The 18,570-nt window shown below is 46.7% G+C and overlaps 1 protein-coding gene across 15 annotated transcripts in view; it reads left to right on the forward strand.

The window, feature by feature from the left end:
• Positions 1-3,336: 3,336 nt before the first annotated feature.
• mical3 (microtubule associated monooxygenase, calponin and LIM domain containing 3) overlaps positions 3,337-18,570 on the forward strand; it is a 203,319-nt gene continuing 188,085 nt past the window's right edge. For 14 of the 15 annotated variants that reach the window (XM_033037780.1, XM_033037784.1, XM_033037782.1 and 11 more), the window contains exon 1: positions 3,337-3,487. The gene's annotated coding sequence lies outside the window, so the exon portion shown is untranslated. The remainder of the gene's footprint in view (positions 3,488-18,570) is intronic. The other variant, XM_033037795.1, reaches the window with a different exon arrangement.

Consider the following 18,570-nt stretch of genomic DNA (forward strand, 5'->3'; position numbering starts at 1 on the left):
CCTCTCTCTGTGTCTCTGTCTCTCTCTCTGTCTCTGCCCCTTCTCTCTCTGCCCTCACTCTATACCCCCCCCCCCCCCCCCCCCCCCCCCCCTCCAAGTGTGACTGCAAGATGGGGGCTATGCGTCAGTAAATAGGGTGTTTATGGGGTAAAAGGAGCAAATTAATAATATTAATATAATATCAAGGGGGGTAATTAGCGTGAGTGCGGGGGGGGGGGGGGTAGTTAGTGTGTGTGACGCTGCATGCCGCCTCCCCTCCCACAACCGCACGTTGGGGGAACAGACCCAACGGGTCTGCACTTGGTCTAGTATATATATATATATATATAGAGAGAGAGAGAGAGAGAGAGACAACAAGAGAGAAGATGCTTGACTAGCATTGACACAATGGGATGAATGGTCTCCAACTGTGGCATAAATCTTTATGATGCTATGAACGAATAAATGTACAAACACATGAATACACACACACACACATGACATCATTCATATACATATATGCATGTGCATATGTAGATTTGCAGATGAAATACACACATACATGCACACATAAAATGAGCATGCTAACACATTAATTCACTGTATCACACATTTACACTATTGCACACACATTCACTCTACTGCAGACATTCACCATTACACACACGCACTATCGAACACACTCATGCCATTCATATACTCATACTATCACACTTACATTATCAACCACACTCGTGCTTTTAATGTAGCACACACACCATCACACACACTAATGCCACCACACTCTCATTATCACAACCACTCAAGCAAACCTGCCCATTTACACTATCAGATACTCACACTGCCACACACACTATTGTGCACACTCGCATTCTCACATGCACACATTGTCTCACACATGCAATAACATACACATACTCATACACACACACATACTGCCACATAGACTACTATCACAGGTACTCACACTGTCATACACAGTATTACACTATCACACACATCACACTGCTGCACATTTACTTTCACACCCACTATCAGACACACTCACACTACCACACATTCACACTGCCAGTACACACTATCAGACTCACACACTGTCACACACATCACCACACCCAATCACTCACATATGCAGACCATCACACACGCCCACTATCACGCACACATGTTCTCACACACATTCAGACTATATAACCCACATTCTCCCACTCATATTGTCACAGGGAGGGCCGGGCAGGCCGGGGGTTGGAGCACATATTATCCCCACACATTTGCCGTCACAGACCCACACCATCACATTTTGCCACTCAGTCACACACGTTCACACTATCACGTACACATTTCCCCCCACACATGCCCTATCATACACACTTACCCTGACACACTCACTCTCCCACTCACTGTCACACGCAGTGCCAGCCTTAAGCCGATTGGACCAATTGCTCCCAATTGGGCCCCACGCCTAAGGGGGCCCCATGCCAGAGTAATCTACTCTCGGCTCAGGTAGATCTACCCCGGGTGGAGGGGGGAGAGAGGGGTGGAGAGAGAGTAGAGGGGTGGAGGGGGAAGAAAGGGATAGACAGGGAGGGGGTGTGAGGTGGAATGGAGAAGGGGGTGGTGCCCCTCACGGTCCTGGGGCAGCGCTCCTGCCCCTCCAGTTGCCGAGCTTCACGCATACAGCCCCGGCTCCACCCCCCTCTCTCCCCGGGAAGATGCGGTGAACAATGCAGGGAGGGCCGGGCAGGCCGGGGGTTGGAGCAACGTTTACAAACCTCGGCCTCAGCTCACACCAGTCCGTCCGGACCCCGGCATCCGCTCCCGCCGCAGGTCCTCTCCCTTCCTTCTCTCCTCCCCTTTTATCCCTCCCTTCCCTTCTTCCCGCCCTCCCTTCTCTCCTTCCCTCCCTCCTTCCTCTCTCTCTTTTCCCTCCCTCCTTCCTCTCTCTCTTTTCCCTCCCTTCCCTCCCTCTCCTCCTTCCCTCCCTTCTTTCTCTACTTCCTTCTCTCCTTCCTCCCTTCTCTCCCTCCCTCCTCTCCTTCCCTCCTCTCCTTCCCTCCCACACACACACATCACACACAGACAACTAACACACATACAACTAAAACACACAACTAAGTTAGGATGGGGTAGAAGCCCAAAGGGTAGGATGGGGCTGAAGCCAAAATTGAATGTCTGGACTGGTTTTTCGCCAAATGTTATTGGTTTTCCAGGATCTAGTTAATTTTATTTTTCATTTCACAGTCACTAAAACAAGTGGTATTGTAACTACCACTAAAACAAGCGGTATTGTAACTATGTACTTTTCAGAGGTGATCTACACATTTTGTTTGTTACTTGTAGGCTTACATGTATTCAATTCAACTTTATTGTCATTGCACAGATACAAGTATGGGTACAACGAAATGCAGTTTAGTGTCAGTCCGTAGTAATAGTGCAATATAGAAATAAAAATACTACAGAATAAGCAAACAATGTGGACGGAGAGACTGGAGAAATCTATCGGCGGGACTCCGAGTTCAGCAATGTGATAGTGTTGTTGTAGAAGCTGTTCCTCATCCTGCTTGTGCGAGACCTGAGGCTCCTGTACCGCCTCCCTGATGGGAGGAGGGCAAACAGTCCATGGATAGGGTGGGAGGGGTCTTTGATGATCTTCCCGGCCAGTCTCAGACACCGTTTTCGGTGGAGGGCATCCATGGCAGGGAGCGGGGCACCGATGATGTACTGAGCGGTTTTCACCACCCATTGTAGTGCCTTCCTGTCCGCTACGGTGCAACTGCTGTACCAGACCGTGAAGCAGGTGGTCATACTAATCATAATCATTTTATATTAAAATGTAGCTTAGATCTGTTTGGTCCATTAACTCGCAGGCACTTTTTAAGCGCACATTTTGATTACTTTCCATTCTACCATAGAGATAATAGACTTTATTTGTATTTCTATGATTCTACAGACCTTGGCTGGGAACCTGGTGCTCACCAAAACTGTTCCAATTGGGCCCCGCACCTCCTAATGCCGGCCCTGGTCACACACTATCACACAGAGGAACATTCTCCTACTCACACTATCTCATAGACCCTCACACATCATTACACACTCTCGCACACACCCTGACACAAAACATAGTGAACCTACACACGCATGTTCACATCCTCACATCCAGCAGAAAATGCTCAGTACGACCGAATGAACACACCCCGTTGACCCCGACCCTCACCCCGAGGGGCCGGGGGCCTGGGGCCGGGAGCCGGGGCCTGGGGGCGGGGTCGGACCGGGCCTGGAGCCGGGGACTGGGGCCTGGAGGCGGGGTCGGACCGGGCCGGGCCGCCTCCTTCCACTGACCTTGCGGCCGTGCGGAGGGAGGCGCCGAGAGGAGAGGAGGGGGTGGGGGGAAGGGAGGCGAGTGGAGCCCGGCCGCCCGCCTGCCCGATGCCGTGAGCGGGCAGCTCCCGATAGCCCGCCGGCTCCTCGCCCATCGACACCGCGGCCGGCAGCGCCGAGCAAGGAGCGGGTGAGTGATGGGCTGGGGCTGGGGCTGGGGCTGCGACGGGCCGGGGAGGGGCGGTGTACTCACTGTGAGGCACTGGAGATGCGGGAATCTGGAGCAAAGCACAACGTGCTGGGGGAGTTGGCGGGTCAGGCAGCATCTGTGGAGGCAATGGACAGTCCAGAGAAGACTCCCGAACCGAAACGTCATCTGTCCGATTCCCTACCCAGATACTGCCTGGTCTAAAACATCCAGGACTTTATTTTTCGTTGTAAGAGTGTGCTCTTTTGTGTGTGCGCACTGTGAGAATGTGTCCTTATGTATGTGCACACTTCAGAGCGTGTGCAAGTTGTGAGAATGTGTTTTTGTGTGTGGGCATAAAATGAGTGTGTTCTTATGTTTACATGTGTTTTAATACTCTGAAAGAGTGTAATCGCGTGCACTCCGAGATCGTGTGTGTGCACAAAGTGTGATTTGTGTGTGCATACTGAGAGGGTGATCGTGCGTACACCACCAAGTGATTATGTGTGGCCTTATGATCATAGATTATGATTAGTATGATTATGGATGTGGAACATGTGTGTGCACATGGCGAATGCAATCATGTGTGTGCACAGACTGCAATCATGTGTGCACACGTAGAGTGAGATGCAAGTGCGCACGGATTGTGATCATGCATGTGTACAGTGTGTGTAATCATGCGTGTGTGCACATTGAGTGCGACCATGGGCATGCACACTGAACATGTGTGTGCGTGCTCTGAGTGGGCAATCATGTGTCTACTGAGTGGGCAATTGTGTGTGTCTAACCATGCAGGTGCACACTGAGTGTGCAATCATGGGTACATACTGAGAATGCAATCATGTGAGCACACTGAGAGTGAGATGTATGCACAGAGAGCAATCATGTGTGTGTGATAATGTGTGTACACAGAGTGTGATAACGTGTGTGCACTGAGTGTGATCGCATGTGCACACAAAAAACATGATCGCGTGTGGGCACACAGAACGTAATCATGTGTGCGTTCACAGAGTGACCATGTGCGTGTAGACCTGCGTTCTTGTGTGTGTGCATATGGAGTCTGTGTACTTAAGTATGCAGACTGAGAGTGTTCATGTGAGTCTACTTGTGTATGCACATTGCGATTGTGTGTGCACAGAGTGGGTTCATATGTATGTGCATTGACTGTTATTGTGTGCACACTGTGAGAGTGTGTTCTGTACGTGTGTATTGAGAGTGTGTTCTTGTTTATGTGCATGGGGTGTTCTGTTCGTGTGCACATGGTCAGAATGTGATCCTGTGTGCATTCTGTGAGAGTGTTCCTTTTTATGCTTGCTAAGTGTGTTCTTGTACGTGCACGCTGTGAGTGTGTTCTTGTATGTGCTGTGAGTGGTTTAGTTTAGAGATAGTTCAGAGTTTAGTTGAGAGTGTTTTGATGTATGCACTCTAGGACTGTGCTTGTATGCGGGCTGTTAGATTGTGTGTGTATATGTGCTGTGGGAGAATGTGTGTTGTGTATGTGTGCGCTGTGAGAAAGAATGCACTCGTGTTTGAGTGTGTGCTGAGAGTATTATTGAGTGTGTGTGCGCTGTGAGAGCTTGTACTGAGTGTGTGCACAGGGCAGAGAGTGCACTAAGTGTATGCATGCTCTGGGACAGAGAGCGCACTGAGACAGTATACACTATGCTTGCATGCACGGGGCTGAGTGTGTACTGATTGTGTGTGCACTGGTGCCGAGTGCACTGTGACATGCTGTGCACTGAGTGCGTGTATGCTGAGACAGAGTGTGCACTGAGTGCGTGTGTGCACACCCTGCCCCACAGCACACATGCACAGTGTGCATGCGATGAGAGTGAGCTGGGTGGTGCCGGATGGAGGAGTTTGGTTCTGGGTGGTGACGGGCACAGCTGGTCTGCCAGACCTACACTGCCCTGGTCCGAGTGGCCAGCTGGCACACAGTGCATACACTGCGCCACTGCACACTTGACCCCAGTGCTGCGGAGCGCTGGAGCGGGCGATGCCTTGCCTGGGTCGCCGCGCTGGAGCTCTGGCGAGCTGGACCGCCGTGAGCAACATCTCCGGGCTGCGGGTTTGCGGAGCGGAGAGGCGGCGTTGCGTAGAGGCGGCAAGGCGGCAGTGCGGAGAGCGGGCGCCGACTTTTTCATCTGGAGCCTGGGAGCGCCAAACCGGCGCGGCCTTGTCGGCTTCGGCAGCCGCGGGCTCCAACCAAGAAGCGGCCGTTCCAAGTGGCCCAGCCGCCGAAAGGACTCTCCCGACGCCGGGGCAAGACCACCCGGTGAGAACGGCCAGGGACATCGGGCCTCCGTACAGGCAATTGCGGTGGCCTCAATAGGCCTGACTTTGGGGTGAACATGGGGTGGGGACTGGACATTGTGCCTTCCCCCACAGTGCTATCCACTGTGGGGGGATGATTTTTTTTGTCTAATTGTAGTCCTGTAGGTCTGTGTCCAAGATGCCGTGAAGAGAGGCTGCCGTGAAGAGAGAGTGGACGCTGGCGCGCTTTGGCTGCCGCTGCTCTCTTTTCACACTGTGTTTTTGATTTTCTGTTTTTGGATTGAATTCTGTTTTTAATTTGTGTCACTGTGATGTCTTTAATTACTTGTTTTATTCCGATTATATGTTTTTATTCCGATTACTATGTAAGGTGTCCTTGAGATGTATGAAAGGCGCCCATTAAATAAAATTTATTATTATTATTATTAGTGCTGGTACTGCTCCTGGACCCCCAGTTGGGTTGGACATCACCCTGAGGGTGCTCCTGACTGGTGTGGCGAGACAGCCATCCCTCTTAGTATGGCTGCTGGTGCCGGAGGGTCCGTTGAGGCTGTTTATGCTTGTGCTTTGTGCTGAACCCTTGTCTGAAGGCTAATTTTCTGACGAATCAGTGCCTTGTATCATCTCCTCAATTTCCCCATATTACCCCACTAACAGCAGGCAATTGAGGTAAGTTTAAGCGGTACGATCTTTGAAGCAGGCCAGTGACTTGGGCTAGTCCGGGCTGTGGGGTAGAGATCAATGCCGCCTGTAGCCTGGACTTGAGGCAGGGCCAGGGCCTAGATTCAGGGCCTGGGGCCTGTGCTTAGGGCAGGGCCTGGGCTCAGGGCAGGGCCTGGGGCCTGTGCTTGGGTCAGGGCCTGCGGTCTAGATTCAGGGAGGGCCTGGGACCTGGATTCAGGGCAGGGCCTCGGGGCTGGGCCAGGGCCTGAGGCCTGGGCTGAGCTGATATTTGTGTCTTGGGCCTGGCTGCAGTGAGATATTTCCTGTTGCTGTGTCCTGTGACCCAGATGAATGCAGTGTAGGTTGGGGGCCTGGTTTTCAGGGAGGGCCTGACTAATGGTTCGTGCAGACCACCAGACTGCCTTGGATTGAACTAAAATTCTTTTGTGCGGCTTTGCAAGCAGAGTTTTGACTCTGCTTCAGTTCCTGTGTTTTTGTTAATACTTTGTTGCTGACTCTGGAAGGAGACATCTAATTCATTCCCGCTGCCTCCCAGTGGAGAATGGGCTTGGAATCTGTGAGCTATCTGGAGGAAGTGTTGTTCTGTGCAGAGTAACTGGGCTGTGAGCTATCTGGGGGGAGAGTGTTGTTCTGTGCAGAGCACAGACTGTGAGCTATCTGGAGCCTTTGATGTGATTAAGTCAGAAAATCTTTACTGTTGGTCTAATTCCAAGAGAAGCAGAGCTGTTGGACAGGCCTGGTGTGACCTGTGTTGTAATGCCCAGTTTATTTTTACCGCTATGTTAAGAGTACAGGGGGGCTGTGCAGCTGCTGCTCCCTTGATCTGCACCGATGCATTCATTCCATAACGGGAGGGAGTGAGAAAGCTCTTCCCACCAGCACAGTGCGGTGGGCAAGTCGTCAACCTGGCTGCAGTGGGATGCTCCTTGAAGGATTCAAGCCCTCCTGGCTGTTCTGTGACGAAGCCCAGTTGTGTGGGAGGGAGGGCGGCGAGGGAACTTCCAGCTCCTCATTGTTGGAGGTAAGCTTCGTTCAGAAGGCCGAGTCTGTGTGTCTCCTAGTCGCTGATACTGTCGGAGGGTGAGTTAGGGAGGAGACGTACGCTGAAAACTTCAGTTTGTCACAGGTTTCCGCTCCAACTGTCCCTGCACCTCTCCCAGGTCCAGAAAATTACTAGCTTGCTTTCTGTATTCAGCAAGACTCTCACAATCATCCATAACCCTGTAATTAAACTGCCTGATCAGCAGGTTCCACAGCTCCAGCTCTCTTTCCTTTCAGTTCCTAGGTGCCTCCTCTCTGCTGTGCACGCTCCAGTGTTGGCTGGAAAATTGAAGCCACAAGGCATTGCCCATGCCACGTAAATAGTGTGGTACAGCAGCCTCGATCAGCACTTCCTCCCCTCAATCCTTGCATTTTTAACAAATCTTTTAGATCAGCATGTTGCCCTCTAAGCAGAGGTCCGGCTAGGCCTCCATTTCCTTCTCAATTAAAAATCATCAAAGCCCTGTTATTGTTTTTTGTTGAATTCCAGCGAGCTCCCATCCAGGGCTGAGGTGTCTTTCCTGAGTTCCAGGCTCAAAGCTAAAGAAGTGTCCCGACCCGCAACATTACCACTGTCCAAGTTCTCCAGAGATGCTGCCTGACACACTGAGTTACTCCAGCACTATATGTGTCATTTTGTGAAAACCAGCATATGCAGTTCTTTGTTTCTCCAAAGCTGACAGCAATGCTGAAGATAGTCTGACATAGATAAAGTGTTTCTTCTAAGGTCCGGCCCTCTCTCCTTCCAGCTCTCATTTCCCTGGATTGACCCTCCTTATTTGACAATCACTCTCCCTGCTGCCCCATCCCTCACTCATAGACTCATAGTTGTAGTGTGGAAACAGGCCCTTCGGATCAACCTGCCCACGCCGACCAACATGCTCTATCTATGCTTAGTCCTACCTGCCAGCATTTGGCCCTTATCGCTGTAAACCTATCCTATGCATGTATTTGCCTACACGTGTGATAGTAAATAAACTCTATCCATCTCTCTCTCTCCTCCATGAATCCCAGCCATTTTGACCAAAACTTCTCTTCTCCCCTCCCCACAGCTCCTTGCCCAGTTCAGCTACTGGCCCCACACAGTGGATGGTGGCTGTATGGAGGGGCATTCCCACACAGTTAGGCTAGCTCAATGCCAGCACCTCGCCTCCTACAGGTGTTTGGCAGGCAGCGTACGGTGCTGCCTCAGTAGACCACCCGTGGGTGCTGTACCCAGCGGCTCTGACGATTTCCCGTGCACCGCTCTGCACTGCCTTTAACGACCTGCGTCTGAGTGATGCCTCGGCCTGACTCGGAGTGAGCAAGCGTGAAATGGCTGTAATCAGCCTGGTTATAAAAATACTCTCAGCATCATCTGCTGTCATGTTAACGCCTAATTGATAGTTGCTGGGCTGGGATGCTGGCAGAAAACAGAGGGAGTTCACTGTACTGTGGCAAGCCTGATTCCAGAGTATTTAGTGCTGTGGTCTGCTGGACAATATGGAGGGTTCTTTAACAGGTGGAGGTGCAAGAGTATCTGTTGTATCACTTTAATGCTGGGAGTGTCACCGTGCCTGGGGAAGGGGTTAGGAAGTTCATATATGGGGTGGCATATGGGGCAGGAGAGTGAGTTGGTGTCTGACTGGAGGTTGTGGATAATGAGGTGCTCGGGACTGCCTCCATTTGAAGGCAGTTGCCAGATTACTGCACATGAGTATGTTCAGAGCTCATGGGTTCAAGGAGCAGTAGTCATACAGATTCCAAATTACTTCCGGGATTGAAAGCATGGCACTGGTGAATGACTGTTCTTCAGACTGGGATGAGATGTATGACAGGGATCACTCTCAGAACTACTGCTCTTTATGAGGTGCTTTTGTGGTTAACAGGGACTTGAGTTAGACTTTTTTTTTTAATGTTTGCAGAATGTACACACTCGTAAATGTGCTTGGGAGGACAGTTACCGGCTTACAGAAAGACAAGTGGATTCGTCAAATGATTCGCTGTTGGGAAATTGTCCCTCATATGTTAGTGAGTGGTAGAAACTGGGAGAGTTAATGGGAATGTGGGGAGAATAAAATGGGATTAGTGTACATGGGTAGTTGATTGCCAGCGTGGCCTCAGTGGGCCAACTTGCGTGGTGCATGGTGTACAGCTCTAAATGATGAAGTGGACAGGTGTGTGACAAATGACTGAAATGTAAAGCAGGAATTGTTAAATTATGGATTTTAGTCAAATATGAGAGAATTATCTATGCCAAAAGAGTTAGGCAGCAGGCAACAAATCCAGAGATCCGGGTTTGATCCTGACTATGGGTGCTGTCTGTACCGAGTTTGCATGTATTCCGTGTGACTGCGTGGATTTTTCTCCGGGAGCTCTGGTTTCCTCCCACATTCCAAAAATGTGCTGGGTTGCAGCTAAATTGGCCTCTGCAAATTGTCCCTAGTCTAGGATAGAACTAGTGTACAGGTGATCGTTGGTCGGCAGGGACTCGGTAGGCTGAAGGGCCTGTTTCCACGCTATATTTCTAAAAATAAATGCTGGAAGTACTTGGGTCCAACAGCACTCGTGGAGAGAAATGGAATTAATGTTCTGGCGGCCAATCTTACATATCAGCTGGGGGGAAATTTGGGATACATTTTTTTAGTTGCAGAGAATGGGAGAGGGAGGACAAAATAGAAGGGAATGTATCTGATAGTGAGGAAGTCAGGAGAGATTGAATAACAAATGGAATAACAGGCTTATATGGAAACGGGAAAATAGGATTAAAAAAAGGGAAGAAAACATCAGTCTAGAAGAGATGTAAATGCAGAAGTCTGGAAGACTGTATTATATTGTCAGAAAATAAATTGCTGTATATTTCTCCACCTCACATTGAGCTTTATTGGAACTGCATGGGAGGCCAAGGGCAGTGATTAGAATGGATATGAGGCAGAGAGTGGTGACACAGAGCTGAGGGCTTGGGCAGGCTTGTGGACTGAATGGTGGCCGTGCAAAGCATTAGCCCACTTGTCCCAGCACATGGGGATTCCACATTGTCAACAGTACTCACCCAGGGCAGGAAGCAGAGTGCATCACCTGATCCGGTGGACAACGGCCTGTGAAGAGTGAAGTAGCACATCCAGGAGAGGCAGCCCCAGAATGATTGAAGAGAATTATGACTTTGGCGATATTACATCAGGTCAAGTTAAGGGTATTGTCATATGCATAAGTACAGTGAGGTCCAGGTACAATTAAAACTTGTTTGCAGCAAGCATCACCGGACAATATTGTCCATAGGCACCCAGGAATATAAATTATACATCACACATAAATATTGCAGGATGGTGAAAAGAAAAAAAAGACATTGGTGTAAATGCACATTTAGCAAACAAGTCTGTTGTGCAATAGGTGGTCCGCAGTGTTCCATTGCTGAGGTAGGAATGGTGGTGTGCAAGTCGGTTCAAGAACCTGATGGTTATTGGAAAGTATCTGTTCCTGAATCGGATGGTGTAGGATTTCAGACTTCTGTACCTCCTCACCAAGAGTAGCAGTGAGAAGAATGGCCTATATGCCAGGAATCCTTGATCATAAGTGCCGTATTCTTGAAGCAGCGCCATGTGTAGATGCTTTTGACGGTGGGGAGGACTGCGTCTGTGATGGACTGAGCTGTGTCTAACATTCTCTACTGCCTCTTGTGTTCCTGTTCTTTGGAATTGTCGTGCCAGGCCATGATGCATCTAGTTATGATTGTCTCTACAGTGCAACTGTGGAAGTTTGTTCCAGTATTTGGTGACAAGCCGAATCTCTTTAAACCCCAGAGGAGGATTTGGGAGTGGTGTTGAATGTGCAGCTTTGACAAGTGGAAGGTGGGGACAAGAGGAGTACAAAGATGTTCTGAGAGGGAGGGAAGGGGTGAGGACAATGTGTAGGAAATGGAAAGTATACAGTTACGGTGGTCAAATGCTTGCAAGACACTGGTGTGTAGTTTAAAAGTGGCAAGACATCTTGAGAGGGCTGCTTTACTCTTTTTATAAAAGCATACTGGTCCTTAATTTTATGTGTGGAGGATTAGAGTACAATAGGATGGGGCTCATACTGGTTCAGCCTCAACCATGGTTTGTATTAAATGCAGGGTCTTGCATCTTGGGAAGGAATCTTTAGAGTGTGCAGGGATTTACTCGAGGTGAGGGAATTCAATTAACTCAGCACTCTCCTTGGAGCAGAGCAGATTAAGGGGACATATGGAGGGTTCAAAATCATGGATTACTAGAGCACGAATAGTGAAATGTTTTAGTGATGAGAGTTGATGGGTTGAATGTAATGGGCAGGATTGTGTTCTGCATCGTGTGATGGGGTGCACTCTACACACAGTATATTTTAGAAATGTTGGATAGCTGTGAACACCTTCCAACATTCCCCTTGCGTCTCTCCAGAAGCTAAAGGAGGACATGATTTGAGAATTAAAGGACAAAAGTTTAGGGGCAACATGAGGGGGAACTTCTTTACTTCGAGAGTGGTAGCTGTGTGGAATGAGCTTCCAGAGGAAGTGGTGAAGGCAGGTTAGTTTTTATCATTTAAAAACAAATTGGATAGGTATATGGACGGGAAAGGAATGGAGGGTTATGGTCTGAGTGCAGGTAGATAGGACTAGGTGAGAGTAAGTGTTCGGCACGGACTAGAAGGGCCGAGATGTTTCCGTGCTGTAATTGTTATATGGTTTATATGGTTAAATCTGGGAATAAGCGCATGATCCAATATCAGTTTCCTGCCAACTCTCTAAATTTATCGTTTGAAAGGAAGTTCATGGACAAAACCATGTTTTTAATTTTTATTTAGTTTGATGGAACCCGATGTGTCTTATAAGAAGCCAATTAGAGAGGTTGATGTTAATGGTATTAGAGGAAGAGTGGCAGCAAAGAGCAGGAAATTGAGTTATTATAAAAGGATGTCGCACAGACTAGAGAAGGAATGCGTGCCCCAGAACAATAACCTCACCATTTTCCATTTTCATTGTAAGTAGCACACACTAGTTTGCCGTTGTGTGCCATTGGCCAAGGGTGGAGGTTTGAAAAGTGCACGATTGCTGGAAAATAGTGAAGGAGCTAATGGCGATTAAAAATGCAATGTGCAGGAGTGAGATAAACATTTCTGATTCAAAAGCAAGGGATAAGATGTGGACAAAACAGACTCACTGTAACCTGCTGGATGAAACCATACAAAACGCTTTAAGTATTATAAATAGAGGCATAAAATGCAAGACTAAAAAGTAATGAGAAGTTTTGAATGATGAGCTCAGTTAGCTGAAATTATTATGAAGTATGTTAAAGCCACAGAGAGTGAACGGAGAAAATTCAATGTGACAACACCAGAATGTTTTTAGAGAGACAGCGCGGTGGCCCTTCAGCCCACCGAGTCCACACCAACCAACGATCCCCGCACATTAATACTATCTTACACACACTAGGAACAATTTACACATACACCAAGCCAATTAACTTACATACCCGTACATCTTTGGAGTGTGGGAAGAAACCGAAGATCTCATAGAAAACCCACGTGGTCACGGGGAGAACGTACAGACAGCACCCGTAGTCGGGATCGAACCCAGGTCTCCGGTGTGCTCTAATTCAGCAACTCTACTGCTGCACCACCATGGGATCTAGAGAATTTTACATGTAGCGGAGATGGGCAAGAGATTTATTGGAGCTATTTAATATTAACAGTTTTGGTGGAGAGTACTGTATGCCATGTGCGTGGTTTTCCAAGAATGAGGAGAGGATTCAGGTTGACGTTCATTGAAGGGGTGGCAGTATTTTACAATGGGAGTGGTTCAAAGATCTTTCCATATTCTGCAGGCTTTTGTAAGAGGGTTATTTTTTGTGTAATTTTCCTATTCCTAGAGAATAGAAACCTTCATGTTTAACTGTTGGACTGCTGCTGCTTACTGCAATATACTGTAGTACGTCCGCTGTAGTATGTGGTACATTGGTGTGAATTATGGCCTTTGCTTGTGACATGCAGTGCCTCATTGTGATGTGTAGTGTTATACTGCAATATATAGTACCTTATTGTGACTTATAGTATGGTCCGATATATAGAATAGTTCATGCAATGGTTCGCTGATGTGTGATTATTGACTTAACAATGGAGAACTCATTTTGTGTCATTGTCATATACTTTACTAGCATTTGGATCTTTGCAATATTTTTAGGTATTGAATGCAGTGTGCAACACCTCATTATAATGGACATCTCTCTGTGATGAGCAGTACCTTGTAACATACTGTGTACCATGGTGCTATTAATGCTGCAACAACATTTACAGCACAGTAGCAGACCATTGTCGCAAGCAACTCTCACCTCCATCCATCCGTCCACAATGGATAACACAGTATTAATACTCATGGATAGATACATAGATAATAGGTGCAGGCGTAGGCCATTCGGCACTTCGAGCCAGCACCGCCATCAACATGGCTGATCATCCACAATCAGTACCCCGTTTCTGCCTTCTCCCCATATCCCTTGATTCCACTAGCCCTAAGAGCTCTATCTAACTCTCTTTTGAATGCATCCAGTGACGGCCTCCACTGCCCTCTGACGCAGAGAATTCCACAAATTCACAACTTTCTGTGTGAAAACGATTTTCCTCATCTCAGTTCTAAATGGCTTACCCCTTATTCTCAAACTGTGGCCCCTGGTTCTGGAGCACTCAGCCTAAGTCTAGGCCAGTGATTATCTTCACACGTGCCTCTTTCCACTTCAGTTACACAAATGTTTGTCCCAGGCTTTTCTCTCTCTTTAAGTAGATACAGCTGCCTTAAAGACATTTTGTGGTTGAGAGTTCCACATTGTAATCATCATTCTGGCCAAAGAAGTTATTTTATTAGATTTATTAGTCAATACGTTACACTAATGGCTCCTAGTTCTTCTCTTGCTTGCAAGTGGATGCACTATTGTGCATCTAATCTGTCAAACTCATTCACCATCTTAAAGGCTGCTTTCGTATTACCAGCTTCTCCCCCTCCCCCTAGCTTTTTTTTTTCTGGAGAAGGGAGCTCCAGTTTGTTCATGCCAACTCTAATTTCTGGTGCAGTGACAGTCAACCCTCTTTTATCTTTTCCCATGCATCTTCATTGATTTTAAAATATGAAGTCCATAAACTAGCCTGGTCTAATCGCAGGTAGAACCAAAATGCTGGAGAAACTTAGCGGGACATGCAGCATATCTGAAGAGAAGGAATGGGTGATGTTTCGGGTCGAGGCCCTTCTTCAGACTGAACCACAGTCTAACCACAGTTCCATACAAACTTAAAATAACTCCTTGCAGCGAACTGCCATGGTTGATTTGGTTTATGATGTGGCCTCATTAACTCTTAGTACTGCTTCTACACTGATTTGCATGATCTACTTTGTTTTGCAAGCTATTAGATCAGACGGTACTATACATAAATATTGTCAAGCCAATCTCCAGTACAATAGGTAGATCAAAGAGAGAGATACAGAGTGCAGAATATAGTTCTCATCATTGAAGCTTATCAGTTTCGGAGACAAAGTCCAACATTTGCAATCGGACAGTACCCTAGGCCATGGAAGGACCTTTCAGAAGTCTGAAAGCAGAGGGGAAGAGGCTGTTCCTGAGTTTGGTGGTGCATCCTTTCAAGCTTTTGATCTAATTCCGCTAGTTTGTTGTTTGTTTGCTATAATTGTGACAAAGTTCCTATGTGTTGGTTGCAATCTTAATTCAGTGCTATCCACGTCTTTTGATTCACCAATACACATTGTAGTTGTAAACAAAGATGCTGATCCATGTGGATTGCCACTTCCCACCATCACCAAACTGAGTAACTTCCTCCAAGCACAGCCTTGTTCTTTTTTCCCCTCTGTGGCCACCCAGCTACGCACTCTGCATCTTGTCCCATTTTCACAAGTTTATCATTAGATACAGATATCTTATGCAATGGGCTTTGCGAAGTTCAAATACCATTTTCCGTTACTGTAGGTTGGTCAAACTGATCTTCCCTCTTGAAATCGGCACGGACTACACAACTGCTGCAGCTGGACATTTTTCTGTTGCATCTTTGCGTATCTTTTTCACCATTAAGCTAATTAGTTTGTGGTTCCCAGGCCTGTTAACTCCCCTTTCACATCACATTTGCTGTCTGCTCCTCTGACATGATTCTCCTCTTTTTTTCTGTATAACAGTGCCCCTGCTATTTTCTTCCCTAACTTTTTGTAAGAAGCAAGGATGAAATCCATCCAACCAGTGGTTTTATCTCTCCAATTAGTTGGTCAATTATCTTCATCCACTTTTCTTAAATGTATTTTTTTAAATCTGGCATTATGTCCAACTTGTTAGTGTTCCTGGTAAATATCAAGGCCTAGTATTTGTTCAATATTTCAGACACTTTCACTGCCAATGCATGTGATAAGTCCGTGGTTTAACCCTTTCCTAATTTGTCTTGTTATTCATATATTTGTTAAATGTAGTTTGTATCTCATGAAGATTTGGATTGTGATTTTCCTATGATTCTTGTATTCCTTTCACCACCCTCCCCTTTGAGTACAGTCCACAGTATACCTTCTTCCTTGGGTTGCCTTTTAGCATTTTGATTCATGGTGCGTCATTACTGACTCTCAATTTAGTCTTTAAACATATCTTTCTAATTCTCTTTTTTTCTTTCCCTCTTGATGGGAAAAAGTTTCCTTTTAAAAGATTCAGTATTATTTGCCTCAACTGCTTTGCTGGGAATTCTAAATATTGAGTTTAAATAATTTATTTTCCATTGCCAATTTTGGATTTTCTGAGATTGGAACCGTTTCTTTGCATCTACCCTGTCCAACATATTTATGATTTACAGATGTCCTCTGTGTCTGCTCTGAGTCTTTTTTACCCTAAGAAAAACCTGCAGCAGTGTCTTCTGATAATTGTACACAAATTCTGGTGCCATTTTGTAAAATGATTTTTAAACTGTTTCTTGTGCGCCAATGTGTCCAATTATACAAATTGTGACAATGCCTGATTAGAGTCTATACAAATCACAGATAAACATAGGCAAATGAGCATGAAGAGGCCATTCGGCCCCTTGTGCCTTCTCCAATATTCAATCTTTTACCTCAGTGTCATTTCTTTGCACTAACCCCATAATCACTTGGTCCCCTTAATTTTTAAAAATCAATCACTCACTATCTGAGTATAGTGTGTGACTTAGCCTCCACTTGGATAGAAAATTCCAAAGACTCACTATCCTTTGGGTGAAGAAATTTCTACTCTGTTGTGAATGGGCAGCCTTTTATTCCATTAGATGCATCAATGAAGCTCTCATTCTTCTGAAGTAAGCATATAAACCCAGTTACATAATCTGTTCTCAGGACAGACGTGCATCCCAGGGGGTCACTCTGGTGAGCCTTTGCTGCATTCCCTCTAAGCAAGAGGGAGACCAGATCTGTACATAATAGTCCAGCAGGCCCAATGTAAAAGCAGTAAGGTGGACTAAAATTTTCTTGTAATAAAGGTTAACATACTGTTTAACTTTTCATTTAGTGTACTTGTATATTAACCTTCAGTGATTTATGAGAAGGACCCTCTGAACACCTTTCAATCTCTCACCATATAAAATTACTCCACCTTCTGACGAATAAAATTGACATTGACTTTGACTTTTCTCCTGCCAGACGGACAACATTATGTCTGTCCATCTGCTCTCTTCTCCCAAACACTTAACCTGCCTATATTCCCCTGAAGCCTCATAATACATCTTACCACCTATCTTAATACGTATGGTGGCTCACTTGTAACGTTGCTGCCCTACAGTGCTTGAAGCGCCAGAGACCCGGGTTCGATCCCGACTACGGGCGCTGTAAGGAGTTTGTATGTTCTCCCCGTGACCTGCGTGGGTTTTCTCCGAGATCTTTGGTTTCCCCCACACTCCAAATACGTACAGGTATGTAGGTTAATTGGCTTGGTATAATTGTAAAAATGTCCCTAGTGTTGATGTGCTGGGATCGCTGGTCGACACGGACTCCGTGGGCTGAAGGGCCTATTTCCGCGCTGTATCTCTAAACTAAACTAAACTTAATGTCATCAGCTCCTTATAGCTGCAGAGTCTCTGACAACTTGATATCGTTTTTTTAAATTATATCCCTAAAATAAAATACCAGTGCTCAGTACGCATTTCTGATTGTGTAATTAATTTGTGATGTTGATCTTAATGATTAGTTCACCTTTCCCTGGAATTGGTAAAAAATGGTTTGTAATGTATGGGTCCTGGCAAAGTGCAATAGATGATACAGCGGGATGGTATATGTATGTTCATCCATAATTGGAAAACTGCACCTGATTGCTTCATCTGTAATCAGTGCTGTAAATTAGAGTACATTTTTCAGATTCTTCACATTTTCAGACAGTGAGTTGTGCAGGGAGCTGTCCCTACAAGCTCAGATGCATCTCTTCATCCAAGGCTCACACAATGCAGGTTGGCGGGGAATGCACGGAGTTGCCACTCAGCAGGATGTGCGGCAGAGAAACTGTATTTAGAGATGCTCCGAACATTCTTCTGCCGTGTACTTGTGCCACCGGATACATATGACAAGTTAATGCATGTGTGTGGCTGAGGGCGGCTTGTCAAAGGGAGAGGAAGCTGAATTTTCAGCACCTAGGTGCCACCCAAGGTGCCGTGGAACACTGGACCAATGGAAAACACTAGTGCTTAATTGTCACAGTCACTCGTGTCTCCAAGGCAGCAGGCAACACACAGAGTCAAAAGAGCTCTTTTCTGTAGAGCAGCAGCTTTGTTTGTAGCCATTTTAACGGCGTGCTGTTTTATAAGGTTCACTGAGGGAGATTTGCACTATTATTGTGCATTCTGGAGGGGCATAACACAGAGGTTTCAGCTGCTTTTACTGAGGTGGATGTGCAAGAGCAATGGGAAGGAGAGGAGACAGACTCCAGGTGCCTTGGGGGTAATGTTGATCCTGGAGTCAGCTCCACCCAAACATTAGAATAATTGGCTGCTTACCTCATCACAGATTGTTCCGCCTCGCTCCCGACAAACTGCGTCTCGTGTGTATCTGAGTGAGGAGAATGCTGACTGTGCTTTTTATAATTTATTGTGAAAGTGTGTTAGCA

This window comes from Amblyraja radiata, chromosome 19, assembly GCF_010909765.2.
Source record: "Amblyraja radiata isolate CabotCenter1 chromosome 19, sAmbRad1.1.pri, whole genome shotgun sequence".
Lineage (NCBI taxonomy): Eukaryota > Metazoa > Chordata > Chondrichthyes > Rajiformes > Rajidae > Amblyraja > Amblyraja radiata.